The sequence below is a fragment of the Eurosta solidaginis genome, chromosome 2 (assembly GCF_040869045.1).
Source record: "Eurosta solidaginis isolate ZX-2024a chromosome 2, ASM4086904v1, whole genome shotgun sequence".
NCBI lineage: Eukaryota > Metazoa > Arthropoda > Insecta > Diptera > Tephritidae > Eurosta > Eurosta solidaginis.
The window spans coordinates 238,100,391-238,114,214 of NC_090320.1; the positions used below are offsets into that span (position 1 = coordinate 238,100,391).

General features: G+C 38.7%; 1 protein-coding gene across 3 annotated transcripts in view; it reads left to right on the forward strand.

Moving 5' to 3' along the window:
* Positions 1-13,824, forward strand: part of LOC137240717 (kinesin-like protein CG14535) — a 575,047-nt gene that overhangs the window by 229,868 nt on the left and 331,355 nt on the right. The window lies entirely within an intron of this gene.

The window sequence follows — 13,824 nt, forward strand, 5'->3', positions numbered from 1 at the left end:
ATAAAATCTATGCCCCTACCTAATTTCAAAATGATTGGTAAATTTTTGTTCGATTTATGGCATTAAAAGTATTCTAGACGAATTAAATGACAAAGGCCGGAGCCACACCCATTTTGAAATTTTCTTTTAGTTTCGTATTTTTTTGCACCATATCATTACTAGAGTTGAATGTGGACATAATTTACTTATATACTGTAAAGATATTGAATTTTTTGTTAAAATTTTACTTTTAAAAAATTTTTTTTTAAAACGTGGGCCGGTTCGTAATCCGATTTTGTTAATTTTTATTTACCACACATATAGTAATAGGGGTAACTTTCCTGCCAAATTTCATCATGATATCTTCAACGACTGCCAAATTAAAGCTTGCAAAACTTTGAAATTACCTTCTTTTAAAAGTGGGCGGTGCCACGGCCATTGTCCAAAATTTTACTAATTTTCTATTCTGCGTCATAAGGTCAACCCACCTACCAAGTTTCTTCTCTTTGGTAATGAATTATCGCACTTTTTCGGTTTTTCGAAATTTTCGATATCGAAAAAGTGGGCGTGGTTATGGTCCGATTTCGTTCATTTTAAATAGCGATCTGAGATGGATGCCCAGGAACCTGCATACCAAATTTTATCAAGATACCTCAAAATTTACTCAAATTATAGTGTTTACGGACGGACGGGCGATTCAGCTATAGGTTTTATACTATCCCAACAGAGGTGCGTGTCTCCGCTATTCAGTACAACCCGTGTTAAAGCGAGTTATTTACCACAGCCGCGAGTGTTCAATAATTACCGCTAGATGGGTCTCCTAAACATTATCTAAGTGATAATAATCATTTTTTACCCGCACATGTAGATGTATATACATGTAAAAAAAAACACGGTCAATACCTGCTAATGATAAGGTTAGGCAGCGCTGACTATACGATCCACCTTGGGACTTGGGACAAGGTTTCTAACTTTATTGCGACGTAGTACAAAAGTTCTACATATCACCTCGAACCCCACTGTGAATTAATATCCCACACATTAAAAAGTTCGTGCTTTTAATAAAATGCTCGGCTCTATTTGTCTTATCTCAGATTTTCATATACAGTTTTATCACACAAACACACAGCAAAATATGGTGCAAACAAAAGTCTCGTTGTTTTTGTTTTGTAAATATATATGTATGTTTGTTTTTTGTTGCTTTAAAGTTTATAATAAAGAGCGTGTACAACATTGGACACCATGGGAGGGCTCAGCTAGGACAATCTTTGCTGTTATACACGCACGCGGCATAAAGTTAAGAGTACCTTACCGAATATTTTGACGAAACTACCGAGTAATTTTTTCAGTGTTCCCTATTCAAGCTGAACATGTGTAAGGTATTCACGGTGATCCCAAAGGAACGATGATAATTAATGCAATAGTGAAATAGAAGTAAATTGTTCTCTAATTAGGAGCTTGCGATTTCTTCTCGAATACAAGTAAGAGTTTCTAGACTCCATCTACTCGACATTTAATTTAGTCGTTGCATTGGCAGGATTTATTAGAGTTTACGATTTCCTCGCGAAAACTTCGAGTTTCAAGAAATCGAGAGCTCGGTTCCCGGTATCGATACATGCCTGAAGCAAATCTTACGTTAGGTGCCTATAAGCCATCATTTTTTTCGACTAGAAAAGTAAAAGAAAAGAAAGTAATGGAAGGGTAATGAAAGGAAAGTAAAGGAAATATATTTTCTGATACAAAAATAACTTTACAATACCATATCTATACTTTTTCGATAACAAACCGATCAGTTCTTTATAACAAAATCGATAACAAGTTTATGTCTTTTCGATAGCAAGTCGATAACTTTTGGATAACATATTGACTATTGGATAAAAAGCAATAATTTTCGATTACAAACAGATACATTTTCGATTGCAAATCGAAATTTTTTCGATAACGTCGATGATTTGCCGATAGTAAACCGATAACTCTTCGATAACAGTTTTTAGCGAAAACAAGCCGTTAATAATAACCCAACAACTTTTCGTATTTATAAATACATTTTTGCGAGAATGATTCCAAAATAGTCTAATATAATCCCGAAATTACATTGCAATGTCTCCGAAATGATAACAAGATGATTCCATATGAATCTGAAAATAATCCAAAAATTATCCCCAAATAGTCGTGCAAATAATCTCAAAATGTTTATTTGCACATTCCCAAACTGATCTCGGAATAGTCCCGAAATCATCCCAAAATAGTTTCAAAATGATCCTAGGAACAATTAACTTCACAATAATACCCAAAAATTCAAGAAACTTTCACAAAATGCTTCCGGAAAAGGTCCCTGTATAATTTTTTGGTTTAAATTTTGGGAAATAATAATTATTTCCAGACCCCTATATTAACATACCCTTAAGTTTACATTATGATAATTATAACAGAGCGGACGAAAAATTCATCATTCTCGAAACCTATTTTGGTCGCAAAATAACAGTTTAAACAAACCTTTGATAATAAACCACACCAAACGATCTCAAAAAAAAAAAAAATTCAAAAATAAAAATATCACATTTACATAAACTGAATTGCTTTTTCTGGTTAAACGTTAAACGCAATCTCTGATAAACTGTCTCTGACCGCTGAGTTATGGGGTTCCCGAAGCTTTTTTGTTCTTACTAGTACAAGTTTAAAAATCAACATCTCGACCTTTCAGTAAAGGTTAGGTTAGGTTGAACTGGCCGTCTGTGAGGACCTCACATAGAAACACTCTATCAAAACCTGGACCTATGTCATAAAATAACACGTCTTTGTTGGCGGTACTAGAAGCTTTCTTGGACCTATGCAACTTCTTGCTTCTAGATCGGATAGCTGTATCACTCTTATTAGCTCTTAGGATAGTAAGCGCAGGGCATGAGTATGTCGGAATATATAATTTTTCTCAGTGCAGTTTTTCTGTGCAGGCTTATACTAACTTGTGTGCCAACCTGTTGTTTCGGTTTTTCTTCTATTTACTCCTGTTGATTTGCTATCCTTTGTGTGCAAATGGGATTATTCTATTTAATGGGTTTTGGGAGAGTGCATACACTATACAAATAAATGAGTGGTAGCAAGAGACAACACTGAGCGGTGGCTGAACGTAGTCCCGATTGCTGTTGAGTGAGCAGGACAATAACAACTGTAACACTTGCTGCGAATTCAACCTGCAAATGGTTGTCGGCAATGAATAGACACTTGGCGAAGAAAAGCAGGAGTAGTACCAAATGAACCGTGAAACCAACAGCACTCGGGAATTCGTTGTCTGACCTTGCTCGGTGAGCAATCAATTAATTGAAAATAATGGAAGAGGGCCAAGGTACACCGGAAAATATTCTTTTAAATTCGTCATCAGAAGCGGGACCAGACCCGACTCCTACATTTTCTGAAGAGCAATGGCGTATTTTTCTCGATATGCAAAATCGAAACTTCATTGCTCTTGCAAAAGCTATGCAGACATCGACACACGTACAGCAACATAACACTACGGTCACATTGCCAAAATTTAACCCCGAAGCAATGAGTGTCGATGCATCGCAATGGTGTAGTACTGCTGACATAATATTATCGGAGAAACCGCTTGAGGGAAGTGGCCTTGTGATGGCACTGAGCAATTGTATGGAGGGTAGCGCTTCGCAGTGGCTAACGCAGATTTCCTACCCTGGTATTAAATGGGAACAGTTCAAAGAACTGTTCACACAACGTTATAAAGTGAAGAGACGCCAGCAGCCATGTTTTTGAATTTGCTGAATAGTCGCCCATCGGTTGGAGAATGTCATGCTGTTTTTGGTAGTCGTTTGGTGACGTCATTAGTAACAAAGTGGCGCAACATGAGCATTGAAGAGATTGCTGTTTCAACTGTTCTGGCGCATATGGCGAATATTGATAGCCGTTTGCAACGAATCATTTTTACAACGAATGTGAGAACAAGAAGCAAACTACAGTTGGAATTAAAAGCTTTTACTTTCGATAAGAAACGTAGTGCGAGTATGACTGAAGGTGCTGGACCTAATAATAAAAAAGCAAAGATGTCTGTTGGGGTGTGCCATTTTTGTAAAAAGCCGGGACATAGGATAGCGGAGTGCAGATTAAAGATGCGACAAGCGGGAGATACTAAGAATCAGAAGGACAAGTCAAGCGTGTCTTGTTATCGATGTGGTCAAGCTGGTCATTTCGCAAACCAATGTTCAAAGAATGGAAATGCAGCTAAACAGGGCGAGATTAAACAACAGAGCATAAATCAGTGTTTTGCGGCAGAACCACAAGGAAGTATGACACAACGAGATGAGGTCTATCCAATTTGTTTTGAATCTGGCGCAGAGTGTTCACTTATAAGAGACAGTATTGGCCATAAATTATCTGGCAATCGCGTAAATAATGTTATTATATTAAGGGGAATTGGTGATGGGGGAATATATAGTACTTTGCAAATCTTAAGTAATGTTACTATTAACGAAAATGTCGTTGAAATATTATTTCATGTAGTACAGGACAATCATTTAAAAAATGACATTGTAATTGGGCGAGATATTCTTAATCAGGGATTTGATGTAATTTTGTCTTTTGATAAATTTGAAGTTTTAAAATCAAAACATGTAAATAGTTGTGAAATGTCTCAGCCTTCTAGCAGCTTAAAAGATATCAATACCGAGTTAAGCGGTAATGATAAAAATGAATTAATTAAATTAATTGAACAATATGCTGAATCGTTTATAATTGGGACTCCGTGTACAAGGGTTAGTACAGGCGAGATGAAAATTCGGTTGGTAGACCCTAATAAAACGGTACAAAGGAGACCATATAGGCTTAGTCCTGATGAAAAAGGAATCGTTCGCGTTAAAGTAAGCGAGTTACTGAAATGTAATATTATCCGACCGAGTTCATCTCCCTTTGCTAGCCCTATCTTTCTCGTTAAGAAGAAAAATGGTTCAGATCGACTATGTGTCGACTATAGAGAGCTTAATTCCAACACAGTCTCTGACAAATACCCTTTGCCTCTTATCAGTGACCAAATTGCAAGACTATGTGGTGCGAATTATTTCACATGCTTAGACATGGCTAGCGGTTACCATCAGATCCCCATCCACACGGACTCCGTTGAATACACTGCCTTCGTAACACCTGAGGGACAATATGAATTTTTGACGATGCCGTTCGGTATAAAAAACGCGCCGTCTGTTTTTCAGCGTGCAGTTATGAACGCTCTCGGAGATCTTGCTCACTCATACGTAATTGTTTACATGGATGACATAATGGTCGTGTCTCCAACAAAGGAACTGGGGTTTAAAAGGCTTAAAATTGTATTAGATGTTCTAACGAAGGCGGGATTTTTTTTTAATATAACTAAATGTAGTTTTCTTAAAACGGCTGTACAGTATTTAGGTTATGAGATACGGGCAGGTGAGATAAAACCAAATCCGGGTAAAATAGTTGCTTTAAAATCTTTGCCTCCTCCACAATCTATTACTGGAGTGAGACAATTCATTGGGTTGGCATCTAACTTTCGGAAATTTGTGCCCGGATTTTCTCAGTTAATGAAACCTTTATATTCTCTTACTTCACAAAAGAGTTGTTTCGCGTGGAATGCAGAGCTGGAAGAAGTTCGAACGAAAATTATTGACATTCTCACTAACGAGCCAGTTCTTGTAATTTTTGACCCAAAACATCCTATAGAATTACATACAGATGCGAGTTCTTGTGGTTATGGCACAATGCTTTTGCATAGAATTAACAATTGTCCTCATGTAATCGAATATTTTAGCAAAACTACTTCTCCCGCTGAGTCTAGGTATCATTCCTATGAATTGGAAACTTTGGCGGTTGTGAAATCAGTGAAACATTTTCGTCATTATTTGCTTGGTCGAAGGTTCGAAGGTTCGTAGTTTATACCGATTGTAATTCGCTAAAGGCATCGCGTACTAAAATAGATCTGACTCCGAGAGTACATCGTTGGTGGGCATACTTACAATCATTTGATTTTGATATTCAATATCGTGAGGGAAGACGCATGGCTCACGTTGACTTTTTGTCAAGAAATCCCATTCAGCCAAACTCTGATTCAGTTGTGTGCAAAATCCCTGAGAAGCGAGTAAATTTAGCCGAGATATCATGTGAGTGGCTTCTTGCAGAGCAGCGATTAGATTCAGATATTGTTGATATTGTAAACAAGTTGGAGTCAAATGAGCTTGCGGAAGATTTGGCTAAAACTTATGAGCTAAGGAAAGGTATTTCAAAGGTTCAAAGGAATAATAGAACTCGCTGTTTACCTGTCGTTCCACGTGCGTTCAAATGGTCGGTGATAAACCAGGTGCATGAATCTATCATGCATTTAGGATGGAAGAAAACACTTGACAAAGTTTATCAGTATTATTGGTTTGACAAGATGAATAAATACGTTCGTAAATTTGTTGACAATTTTATAACGTGCAAAACCGTTAAGGGTTCGTCGGGGAATATTCAGGCTGAACTCCATCCCATTCCTAAAACAAGCATACCTTGGCATACAGTTCATGTTGACATTACAGAGAAGCTAAGTGGTAAAAGTGATCTTAAAGAGTATGTGATAGTACAAGTTAATGCATTTACAAATTTCGTTTATTTATTCCACACTTTAAAGTTAGATACTGAAAGTTGTGTGAAAGCTTTTAAGTCTTCAATTTCTCTCTTTGGGGTTCCCAACCGTATTATTGCTGATCAGGGGCGATGCTTTACCAGCTCTAAATTTTCGGAATTCTGCTCTTCACAAAATATAAAACTTCACTTAATTGCTACCGGGGCAAGCCGCGCTAATGGCCAAGTAGAACGTGTGATGAGCACGTTAAAGAACTTGTTGGCTGCAGTCGAATCTAGCAATCGATCTTGGCAAGACGCTTTGGGTGAGGTGCAGCTCGCTCTAAATTGTACAATTGGTCATTCCACTGCTGCAAGTCCTCTAGAGTTGCTGATTGGAAAGGAAGATCGTCCTCTTGGTTTGATGCCACCTTGTGACACAGAGATTGAGGTGGATGTAGCAAATATTAAGAATGTGGCAACTGAAAACATGAAGACTATCGCTTCCTACGACAAAATCAGATTCGATAAGGGCAAAGCTAGCGTTGTAAGGTACAAAGTTGGCGATTACGTGTTATTAAAAAACGAAGAGAGGCATCAAACGAAATTGGATGCAAAATTCAGGGGTCCATTGTTAGTGGTTGCGGTTCTGGATGGAGACCGCTATATGTTAAAGTCTTTGCAAACAAAAAGAACTTATAAGTACTGTCATGAAGACATAAGAAAAATGCCAAGCGGGCAAGTTCCGAGTGAATTGGACATTGACGAAAAGGAGTTAAATCCTCATAAGAGCTCAGGTGAGAGCAGTGGCGGGTTGTCCTGTAACGACAAAGAGTTATCTGTTCAGAAGGAACAGTGAGTGATCCGTCCAAATGGGACGATGTGTTATCCGTCTAAGAGGGACGAAGAGTTATCCGTCAGATTTGGCGATGAGTGTTCGAATGCGAACACTGACAAGTGTGTCAGATGAGTGGTATTTGTTGGAGGCGGTGGTTGAGTTGAAAATAATTAAATAAAATATTCTGTATGAAATAATTATTTTAATAGTTTAAAAAAAAAAAAAAATAATGAAATGTGAATAAATAAAAGGGATAAAGTATTACCTTTTAATTTTTAAAATTTGAACTTAAGCACGAGGACGTGTAAAAGTCAGAATGGTCGTGTCGGAATATATAATTTTTCTCAGTGCAGTTTTTCTGTGCAGGCTTACACTAACTTGTGTGCTAACCTGTTGTTTTGGTTTTTCTTTTATTTACTCCTGTTGATTTGCTATCCTTTGTGTGTAAATGGGATTATTCTATTTAATGGGTTTTGGGAGAGTGCATACACTATACAAATAAATGAGTGGTAGCAAGAGACAACACTGAGCGGTGGCTGAACGTAGTCCCGATTGCTGTTGAGTGAGCAGGACAATAACAACTGTAACACTTGCGGCGAATTCAACCTGCAAATGGTTGTCGGCAATGAATAGACACTTGGCGAAGAAAAGCAGGAGTAGTACCAAATGAACCGTGAAACCAACAGCACTCGGGAATTCGTTGTCTGGCCTTGCTCGATGAGCAATCAATTAATTGAAAATAATGGAAGAGGGCCAAGGTACACCGGAAAATATTCTTTTAAATTCGTCAAGTACAAAAAGTGCTCGATAGTTTACTCCTCCAACCCACTTGACCTGCATCTGCTGTCACTGACTAGGCTTAATTTAAAAGCATATGACGCCAGAAGCCAGTGTCATGTCGGAATACCAGTCATGAGTTTCCAGAGTTTCTTTCTATTGGTAGGGGTAACTTAGTTAATCTACAAGCCGTTTCCACTATCTCCAGCTAAGTTAGATTTTATTTGGAGGATGGCAATCTATCAAATAGCTTCATTTGACATTTTCGTTTTTACCAACACAGGGTGATCAACCCCCGGATAAATCGATAATTGTGCATATTTTGTAGAACAAGTGCGAAGCTTCATTTAGCGTGGAGAAAACGAAAATTTCGATAACTTATAATAAGTGTAGTCACTGAAGACGATGAAGACGGCACTAAGGTTGTAAGACCTAGTCATGATCGTCGGCTTTTCAGTAAATAAAATGGGCAAACTGCTTTCCTACAGCTATCCATTGAAAATTATGCACGGATCTTTCGAGGTTCGATCTTATGAACAAATTTAATTTCGATCAAGCACTAACATGCCCTCCTACAAACAAATATGGACACTCATACATTCTTACAAATTCCTTGCATCTTTGCGCTTGTTTCATAATCCTGAATTAAAACATGTAGGAGCTATGAAATTTAGTGTTGATACCAAAAACACACCAACATTTTGTCACTACACTGTAAGCCAATCCTTTGAGTAATAAAATAGTATTGGGCATGGGGATATGTTTGAGCTTCACAAAGCTTAAAGGAAGATAAAAAACTAGACAAATCCAAATGACGACAGTGTAAATGAATATTTCATTAAAAATTCTGCACTTAGTATTTGTGTTGCATCTAACATGGAGATCAGCTGATAAGAGATGTTTAATATAAGAAAAGAAGAATGCGAGGAATGAGAGCAGGTAACTGCTAGATGAAGCAAATTATAATGAAATAGGAAACCACAAAAGATAAGTGGGACATTTGTATTTCTACTGCTATGATTTCAAAGAAATAAAAACGTCTAGAAATTGTCTATGTAGTTATTTTATCATTTATAAATTTCAAATACAATTTTTTTCATGTTTTCATAAACGCGTTATTCAACTTTAAACGAACTCTCCTCGCTGGAGTATTTTTAATGTTGTTTGATGCGTTTATAAAAACATGAGTACTTATTTTCAATTTGGTTTTTCCAAACCAAATAAAAGTCCAGCAACATGTGACAAGAATTTTTTAATTAAAAATGCCACTACATGCACATTAGGGTGCCATATAATTTCCAAATGGGTTTTTTGTTACCGAAGTATTCAACCCAACCCTGAAGCACTTAACAAATTTTACGTTTAGCCATTTACTTTTCGAGACAATGGGATTTTTACCAAATTAGTTTTAAATGTTGGCAAACAATGCGTGCATTCGTCTCGCTTCATTGCTCGTTGATCAACGACTAAACCAAACTTATACCACTGCGATCATAATACTTTTATTAACACAAAGTTTCAATTTTGAAAAGCTCTGCCGTTTTTTCAACAGCATTAAATTACAGTAGTTGTTGTTAGAAGTACAGTTTAATAAATAATAATAATAAAATATGGGTAGGAGCCTACGGGGTCACTCTTTATGCGAGACTTGTTAAGCACTCAAGTCGAAGCTGAGTCTGAGTGAGAATGCGCCTCCCTAGATAATGCGAAGCCCAATCTCTTAGCATGATTCCCGACTCCTAATTAAGCTGGAAAAGGAACGTTGAGTCGATAGCTACGAAAGGTTTAGCAGCATACTATACCTGCAAAAAGACTTGCGGTAGGAGCTGCAATGTGTGTATACTCCATGTCCTATACAACACAGTCATTCGACCGATACTAACGTATGAAGCTCTTGTCTGATGGAACACGCTTGACGCAGTCAACAGATGGTTGGGAGATCTTCATGCGGGGTTTGGCTATGAAAGGGGCTGCAACATGTGGCTGAGAGGATCCAACATGTGGAAATCAACCAAATATCAGTTGACATAGCTTGGGGACGACCAAACGGGATCATAACTGACCGCTGTTGATCTACAGGTGAACAAAAGATATCCTTCGAGGAATAAATGGAATGAAGGCCATAAGAGTGGTAGAGGTATATAAATCTACACAGACGGCTCGGTAATAGAAAAAGGAACTGTAGCTGGACAGTACTCAAAGTATCTGCAAGTAAATCAGTCGTACCGCCTTCTTGATATATGCCGAACCCTCCTGATGAAGGCTTATGTAATGGGAAGATCAGCCAGACTGCTCCGGATATCCAGTCTCAGACCAATGTTACGATCTTTGTCGACAACCAGACCGCCTTAAAGGCATTAGAATCCTACACGATAAAGTTTGATATCGTGCGGAGAAGTCGAGCCTCGATGGGATTTTAATAGCTCCTTTTGCTCGGACCATCGGATCAATCGGAGTATGAGTAGGTGATACTCCACTCTCTGTATAAAAGGTGGGTACTTTGTTTGTGCAGAAAAGCAAATAAGCCACCGTTTAATCAGAAACTCGAGTCTGGGCAAATGCTCACTTTTTATGGAAAATTCTCATTGTATCTCTTAGGTTGTTGCCTCGGCTGAGAAATTCAAGCTCAAACGAGTTTTACATATTCTACCTGGAGGAATAAATCAAGGTGAAACCAAATGATGATATTGCGGTACAGTTGCGATCTGTGAAGGCCTTCCGACGGAATGGAGAGTTAGCGTAAGTAATAGACAATTTGTGTTATAAATTTGCTATCGACAAAAAAGTACGGATAAATTATCGATTTTGTATAGGCGAGTTCTCGAGAAGCTATCGATTTACCACCGACAAATTATCGAGAATTTTTCTAAAAGTTATCAACAAGTTATCGATTTGTCATCGGAGTGTTATTATCGAAAAATTATCTATATGTTATTAAAAAATTATCGATTTCTTATCGGTGGGGATTTATCACCAATGCTGTGGACGCTGGTTATAAACCAATTGCTTAGGCGGTTCGACGGAGGACCAGTCATCATAAGCGGCAGATGCCTAACAACACTCCGCTCTCTGATGGCACGTCGAGGTGTACATGCCTGGGAACCTGCAGTCAGGCTAGTCGCCAACGCGGAAAACCCCGATCTAGTATTATTTACTAGGAATTATAAGGTCCCTAATTGGACTAAGCCTAAGTTTGGAGCGGTAATCCTACAAGAAAAATATAGCACAAAGTATCTAGGAGTTATAATAGATAGTAAGTTGTCGTGGAAACTCCATCTAGAAGAGAGAGCGAAGAAACCCTCCGCGGCACTCTATGCATGCAATAGGATGCTAGGATGCACGTGGAGCCCATCACCCGAACTTACTCATTGGGTATTTACGGCAATTGTCAAACCCGTACTGTATTATGGTTTTTTTTTGGTGGACAGCCACACAAAAAAGTACGTATACCAAACAAGTAAGGAAGGCTAACTTCGGGTGTAACCGAACATTACATACTCAGCTGAGAGCTTTGGAGACAAAATAAGGGAAAATAACCATGTAGAAAAATGAACCTAGGATAACCCTGGAATGTGTTTGTATGACATGGGTATCAAATGGAAGGTATTAAAGAGTATTTTAAAAGGGAGTGGGTATCGCCATAAAGGTGGACCAGGGGTAACTCTAGGATGTGTTTGTACGATATGGGTATCAAATGAAAGGTGGTAATGAGTATTTTAAAAGAGAGTGATCCTTAGTTCTAAACGTGGACGCTTTTTCGAGATATCGCCATAAAGGCGGGCCAGGGGTGACTCTAGAATGTGTTTGTACGATATGGATATCAAATGAAAGGTGTTAATGATTATTTAACCCAAAAAAAAAAAAAACAAATATCAAGATACCTCAAAATTTACTCAAGTTATAGTGTTGACGGACGGACGGACGTGGCTAAATGAACTTCTTTTTTCGCCCAGATTATTCTGTAATATAGAGGTCTATATCTATCTCGATTATTTTATGCCGTTACGGGGTACCGTTATGCGAACAAAATTAATATACTCTGTGACCTCTGCTCAGCTGAGTATAAAAACTTGAGAGGGTATGCAGAGTATCAATGATTTACATATCTGGAGCCTTAAAAACTACCCCGAATGCAGACCTAACGGCCAAAAACATCGCGTAAGCAACGGCAACAAGGCTTAAGACCTCGGGGCAGCTTGAGTGCAGGCATTGTGGCCACAACAGTATAGCGCCATCTAATATCGGGCAAACGGAATAGTGGTCTCGTGCCTGAGCTTCGAAAGAAATATTGGGGCCTCAATTGAGCCGGAGGGTTGGTGCCGGGGTGCAGAAATGGCAGAACATGCTATACACGTGTATACGGATGGTTCCAAATTAATGGAAAGGGTTGGGTCTGCTGTTTACTGTGTCGACCCAGAAATAGGTAGATCGTACAGGCTTCCAGATTACTGCAGCGTTTTTCAAGCGGAAATCATAGCAGTGAAGAAAGCAGCAGAAATTCTGGAGGAAGTGTGCTTAAGCTGCAGTCGCGTCAATTTATATATTGATAGTCAGGCTGCGATTAAGGCAATAATCGCACACAGTACTTCATGAAGAAGTGTTCTGGAATGCAGAGAAGCATTTGAAAACTTCACTCCAGCCGGACCATAAGTCTCTATTGGGCTCCCGGTCATAAAGGGATAGAAGGTAACGAAAATACCGATGAGTTGGCAAAGGAGAGTGCAACACTCGCTGCGTCGACGATAGACGTCCCAATCTGGTTGGGAGAAATCAAAAGGAGACAGGAGTTGCATATGATCCATAAAGTAGGAAAGGCGTGGACAAAAGCGCGGGGGTGCAAAATTTCTAAGATCATGTGCAAAGCCTACGATATTAGGCTCACAAAGTGGCTCATATCTCTGAAAAGAGAAGACTTAAGGCTCACGATGGGCATACTTACTGGACACCGCCTTCTGACGTCACATGCTCACAAGTTAGACCTCGTCAGTAATGGCAAGTGTAGGAAGTGTGAGCTGCAGGAAGAAACGGTTGAGCACGTTCCGTTTTCATCTCGTGCGCTCGCCAGGTCAAGGCTCCAGATATTAGGGGCGACAGAGTTGCCAGATCTTGGTCTGGGTTATAGAAAACTGCTAGTATTTGCCAAGAGGGCGGAGTTATTCTAAAACATATGTCCTGGGACCTGATTGGGGTTCCTCCGTTTGGTCGTCAAACAAATTCTGGTAACACTATGGACACATTCAGTCTATGTGAGGTCTTTATTGACCGGCCAGTTCAACCTAACCTAACCTTATCGGAAAGCTATCGACTTGTTATCGGAGCGTCAACAGTTTGCTAGCGGCGTGTTGTCGATTTCTTCTAGAAAAGTGTTCAATTTCATATCAAAAAGTTATAAATTTATTATCGGTTTGTTATGAAAGAGATAGCAATAAAACTTCAATATAAATATTAAGAAGCCGATAATTCGACGATAACAGTTTGCTATAAGCCGATAATAAAACTATAACTGGTTGGTACCGGTTGTTACAGATTGGAAGTCGACGAAGCTCTCTTCAAAAGATCCAAGATTCTGAGGATAACTAACTTTTGACCTAACTCGACTTTAGCTCTTATTACTCGTTGCCTTAGAGTTAAGAATTGTTAGCTTGGATATAGTGCTT